Source organism: Zootermopsis nevadensis, unplaced genomic scaffold (genome assembly GCF_977971745.1).
Source record: "Zootermopsis nevadensis isolate Lab colony 2312 unplaced genomic scaffold, Znev_1.0 Znev_ptg000026l, whole genome shotgun sequence".
Classification (NCBI taxonomy): Eukaryota; Metazoa; Arthropoda; class Insecta; order Blattodea; family Termopsidae; genus Zootermopsis; species Zootermopsis nevadensis.
This window is the reverse complement of record NW_028259158.1, coordinates 579172-585476: the sequence shown is the minus strand read 5'-3', so window position 1 is coordinate 585476 and position 6305 is coordinate 579172. Positions and strand designations below refer to the sequence as shown.

Here is a 6305-nt window from a genome sequence, read left to right as displayed (position 1 = left end):
CCGGACTAACCAAAGCCCTCCACCGGACCCTGTCCTGGGCCAACAAAATCCAGTCTCCTTCAACTCCTATCTCCCATAGATCCCGCCTGAGATTATCCTCCCATCTACGTCTAGGTCTCCACAGAGGTCTCTTCCCCTCAGGCTTCCCAAATAGTGGACCCAACCAACTAGATGACTTACGGAACCCGAAGGTTCATCACCGAATTAACCAAAGCCCTCCACCGGACCCTGTCCTGGGCCAACATAATCCAGTCTCCTTCAACTCCTATCTCCCATAGATCCCACCTGACATTATCTGCCCATCTACGTCTAGGTCTCACCAGCGGTCTCTTTCCCTCAGGCTTCTCGTTATCTATTGTGAGTTTGAAACCCATATGTAGATAAATAGAATAATAGTTTTTATGGATATCATTCATTCTGTACACAGATGACATGCAGTTTTTATACACCAACACACCTTCAATTGCGCTCCGGCTAAATGAAATTAATATAATTGACACTTGAGACCTCTTCTTTACCAAGCCTCATATCATGGATTTCTGTGATCTGATGTTTCTTCATTTTAAGTTATATCCATAATACAGGAGTTAAAGGTACATATGTGTAAAAACTTACATTGAAATCTATTTTTTGTATCCCCTTTTCATATGTCCAACTACAAAATATCCTTCCCAAAATACAGATCTCCCATATTACATGTTGTTAAAATTCAGTGAGTATGTTGGGAGATGAATCGTGTGGACAGACAGACAGACCTTATTATGTATTCAGAACTGAGTAAAATTTCTAATAAAATTCAGAGAAATACATAAACTGAACAACACATACCATCCCCATTAAACGTCATTCAGTACAACAGCAGCAACTTGACTTTGTTACTGGCATCGCAGTTGGATTCAAGCACTGACCATCTCGGAACTGGGAGTAGCGCAGATCACGGCGCGTATCTGCAGCAAGTAGCGTCCCCTGCTTAGGTTATTGACAGATGTACTAACACGCACCATTTCAAGTGTGACAGTGGCACAGACTGCAACACCATCAGATATCCTAAAATAGTAGACTTAATTTTCTAGAAATTATTTCTTAATTATCAATATATATATATAATTAACTTTATCAGTTGTATCTTCAAATGAGATTACAATTAAAATGTCCGTTTCGTAGGATACAAAATGGACACTCGTACGGTACCTTGGAAAGCCCGTGCAACACATTCGACAGCAGTACTCAAAATCAAGAATGATTCATTGTATGACAAACGCGTATAATTTTAGAGGGTCATGGCAGAAAGGATGCATCATTATACTGCATTATTATTTATTTTTATTTAGTGTTCTGTCTGAGGACAGGTCCATATGAACAGGATCCTTCCATCCTTTTCTCGGACTGGGACCTGTTCATATACGTTCTTGGCAGATGATCCAGAAGTGGTTTGCCATTGCCTTCTTCTGTGTGTGAATGGAGTAATTGTTGGGATGCCACGGAGGAAAACTCCGTGTTGCCTAGACCACGGCCTTGCCCAACACAAGTTATAAATTCGGGCACCACCGGGAATCGAACCCGAGACCCCAGGATTACAAGGCCAGCGTTCTAACCGCTAGACCACCGTGGCGGATTATACTGCATATGGTGTGTTTATATGATGTGCATTTTGAATATGTGTAGAATTCAGTAATGTCACTCCCTATGAGTAATTTAATATATTATAGTGATGTTTACCAAGACATGATCTTCCATCTGGACCAAGTATAAACCCTGTGGTACATTCACAACGGAAACTGCCTTGCGAATTTATACGGGACCCATGTTGACGAGGGTTGCTTATGCATTCATCTATATCTGAAACAAAAATTGAGGATGTGCTGTATCTTGAACCACCTAAAAGCACCCAAGTTTATATTCTACCTTTTATTACCAAACAACATGAAACTGTTGATGATAATTATTTTGTGGGTTGTAACGCCATGGGGACTCAAAGGTACATACAATGTATCAGAGAAAGATACTGTCTACAGCTTAGGGGCTGTTTCTCTGAAATGTTGGTATCTACCTATAAGCCCATTTGGAAACACAACCCAGAACAATCACCATCTTCAATGCCATAAGAACGTCAAATCTCACCAAAGTGGTGCTTTGAAAACTCAAATGAAAATCAGTGACCAGTGCAGCGCTAGACATTTAATTTCTGGCTTGACTGACGCGTCTTTATTATACAGAATCTACATGTCGCATCTGTGAAAACATCATCTCTATACCTTAAATATGATGATAAGTTCTCTAAAAAAATTTTAAGTCATTAGTTTTCAAATGATTAATTTAATTTTTTGCAGGTATTCATGTTGGTTAATGTTTTGCCCGGTCGATAACCAAAATCACAGACACACTTAAATGAACCATTGATGTTGAGACATTTGCCATCCCTGTTTGAGAACATTCATCCCAAGTCTACACAGAATGTCCCATCCAATGATGGCGTAAAACCATCCTGGCACACACACACCGGTAGGATCCAGGTATATTTTCACAACGTCCCTTCAGGCAGACTCTTGCGTTCTCATAACATTCATCAATATCCGAAACAAAAATTAAAAACTCTTATTTAGAACAAAATGTTCTATATATATATTTTGGAATAAAAGAAAGGTATGGCTTCTGACAGCCGTCTAAGTGACTATCAGCTTCCCGAGCAGGACTCCGCTCCACGGTCAGTTAATTACTGGTAATTCATTACTTAATCTGACTAAAACTTTCTACTGACTTGTTACCTAGGAAGTTTGGTACATTTGGCAAACGACATCTTACCAACACATGCATGTCCAGATGGTGAGAGAATAAATCCACTGTGACAGTGACATTTGAAGGAACCATCCATATTTATACACACATTCCAGTCTGACTACATTCATCGTGGTCTGAAACACGACAATCAAAACCGTTGGTATCACATATCACTACAGCTACAGAATGTTGTCAAGCTCGGAAACATTCGAAATAGGAAACTTCACAAGTACAATTACTTGTATTTAAATAATATCGTATAAAACTGTAGCACCACACCAGTTTAATATTAGGTTCATGCAAGAGATCAGAGAAGATGGTTTAATTTTTTTTCTCCCTAAATGAAGAAACAATACATGCTTTCAACTGTTTAAATCAGGAATTTTCATACTAAAGAGTAAAACGCTTTAAAAAATACAACATAACCAATATCACATAGAATTGTGTGCTATTTTGAAATGTAATCTTCCTCATGTGACGAAAATGTATTCAGATTTCCATCTTCTGGGTTGCTGCGCTGTGTAGTCTGGTTGATGTTAACCAACGTTTCAGAGGTCATACTGCCTCCGTCATCAGGGCCCTGATGACGGAGGCAGTATGACTTTGGTCGTATAACGTTGGTTAACATCGGCCAGACTACACAGTGCAACAACCCAGAAGACAGAAATCTTCATACTCTGATGACGGAGGCAGTATGACCTCTGAAACGTTGGTTAACATCGACCAGACTACACAGCACAACAACCCAGAAGACGGAAATCTTCATACTCACCGCTGTGAAAACCTCAAGTCTTACAAAAAATGTATTGACATGGAAAATCCACTGCTTTTAGTTGTCATTCTCTTCAATTCTGATTAAATTTTTATAATATTTTCACACTTTATACTTGAGCAGAATAGAACAACTTTACTTTAAATTAAAACACAAACAAAACAATATGATATAACCAGAACCAACCTGTACAGTATTTTCCATCAGAAGACACATCAAATCCTGGTGGGCAGACACAGCTGAAACTTCCAGGAGTATTTGTACACTGCCCTCCTTGACAACAGTTTAGTTCAGAGCATTCATCAATATCTGCAAGGGCAAAGTATCCTGGGTAGCAGTCACACCAGTATCCATCAGGAGTATCAATGCAACGTCCATTGCCACAAATGTTGGCTCGCAGAGCACACTCGTTCACCTGCGTGATGTCACCAGGGCTTGGATGGCACAACCTCTTATAAGCCTCTATAAAGACAAACAATCTTATAAGTATAATGCATCCAGATAATTCCAACAGTTCACATGAAAGTTGCCACTCAGCACATCCCCTGATCTCAAACTCCTCTTTCAGACACACAAGGCACTCACACTAAATCTAGAACAGTACACCTCCTCGGAAAGCAAGGTATATAATCGCACGAGGGCCTGAGGTCTTCCTTGTGGCATTGTGAGGCATGCTATGAACACCCCATACTTGGTCACTAGGAATCAAAAGTGGGCAACTGTGGTGTGGTGTGGTGGCCACATAACCAACATTACAACCTGTAACCCTAGCTGCTTACTTCTAGCTTCTTCACTGCGATAAGCTCTTGCACAAATTTAAATCAACAGCTACTGAATTTCCACATGCAAGTCACAAAAACAGAGGCTGCCACCACGTGTCTGTGGGTCATCCCAAACGCATCGCCTGATGAATTGTGTCCATCATGCACAATAATCATGTCAGCTCCCGGTGCAAAGTCTTGCTAACTTCGTAGTAATGGACTCGAAACTGCGTAACGGCTGGAGTATCCCATATGCTTGCATTCACGCCTTTCTGAAACAAAACCATGTACAGAAATAAACATCCGCATTGAGAGACCAGTATTAATTCTTACTACAAAGTCACTCTACACCACATTAATAACCTACTGGCAACTAATCCGGCCTTTCGTGCAACCAAAATATTTCCCACTTTACGTACTTCACACGGGAGAAAGATGACAAACATCAGTTCAAATAAACTTGCAAGCCCTGGCAATATAAGAGAGTAAATCTGCACTCGACTGGGCATGCATCCTACCACCACGCCGTCCGAAGTAAACAATAACAGCAGAGGAGCTGCGCCATTTTCTCGCAAGCAGGGACGGCAACGTCTGAAAAACAGCGAACACATCCCGCCACCGGCGGAGCACGAGGGATATTCAATGATCAATATGTGCGCACCCTGACGAACTGTCCTGTCATCTACCGACAATACCCCTGAGGTACATGCCCGTCCGCGAACACTACACGGCACTGCCGAACCAAATGCTGACTGAAATACCACTCCAAAGACTGTATAAAGACCTCAACTGTTATTCCGTGACTACCGATAGAGACACATCTTCTCCCTTAAAAATTACAGGAACTAAAGAAAAAAAATTAAGGCGAAACAGCTACCAACATCGTCTATAAGAAACCAACTACCAAACACTTCCATAACCTCAAAAATCTTAAAATAATTTATGAATCCAACCACACCCGATAAACTACATCTCAAGCAACTTAGCACGAAGCACTATGAAACAAGCAGCCCACAATTCGCCACTAGATCGCCTACATCCTAGGGCACATTCGTCACATAACCTCTCGGTCGCCGGAATGTTACTGCACAGAGCAACCTTCGACACCCTGCTCAGATTGATACCAGACACAAATCTTGAATACCTGCACGTCTACCTATAAATCACCCAGTGAAATCGTCCACGTCCTTTCCAACACGAACTTATCCTCGTCACATTTCATGTTGGCACTCAAGACATCACGCAAATTCAGCAGCGACATTTTCCCCGCTCTATAATTTCTCACAACTAATTTTGCAGAAGGGCGGAGACGACTCGCGAGCTGCGTCATTTGAAAAGTCCGACCAACATCACCTATAAGACACCAACTATCAAACATTTCCATAACCTAAATATCTTCCATCATTTATGAAAACAGGTTGGATTTCGTAAAATACAGCTCAATGAACGAAGCACTATAAACGATTATTGCATATGTCGCCACTACACAGCCCCTCTGCCACCAGGTTGTACTTCACGAGCATCTATAACACACCCAACGACCCAGCCCACTGGTGACCGTACTTCAACAACACCAACTTCCCTTCGTCAGACTTCATTTTGGCACATGCAGCAATCAACACTTAATACACTACCAACAAAATTAATGCCGGCAATATTCGCTGAAAATCACTTCCAGAAAAACACACACAATCCATAAAACTCATTGCACTTACCTGACTTACATAAAGCAATCTCATCACTGGCAAGTCACACTTTTCGATCATAGGACAACTGCTATTGCGCATCTCCCGTTAACGACTGTTTGGAAACTCTCTCTCTTTGATGATCACTAAGTATTCCCGTTACCTCCCGCTTTGACATCTCTTTACAGATTTACATAGAGAAAATACAAACTAAGTAATGCGTGGTCAGCATACTTTTAAAGTCCTCCTGGGTCAGAGAACGGACATCCACTATTATCAAAACTGTCCGGTATAGTTATGCCAGAGATC

General features: G+C 41.2%; 1 long non-coding RNA gene and 1 pseudogene across 1 annotated transcript; both read right to left on the bottom strand.

Moving 5' to 3' along the window:
- Window positions 1-377: 377 nt before the first annotated feature.
- LOC147872536 (uncharacterized) lies at window positions 378-4016 on the bottom strand (annotated as a pseudogene).
- Window positions 4017-4200: 184 nt separating this feature from the next.
- Window positions 4201-6224, bottom strand: LOC147872535 (uncharacterized). Its single transcript, XR_015537170.1, has 2 exons — window positions 6027-6224; window positions 4201-4583 (listed from the first exon to the last, which is right to left on the bottom strand). It is a non-coding gene; the product is annotated as an uncharacterized LOC147872535 (long non-coding RNA).
- Between the last annotated feature and the right edge of the window lie 81 nt (window positions 6225-6305).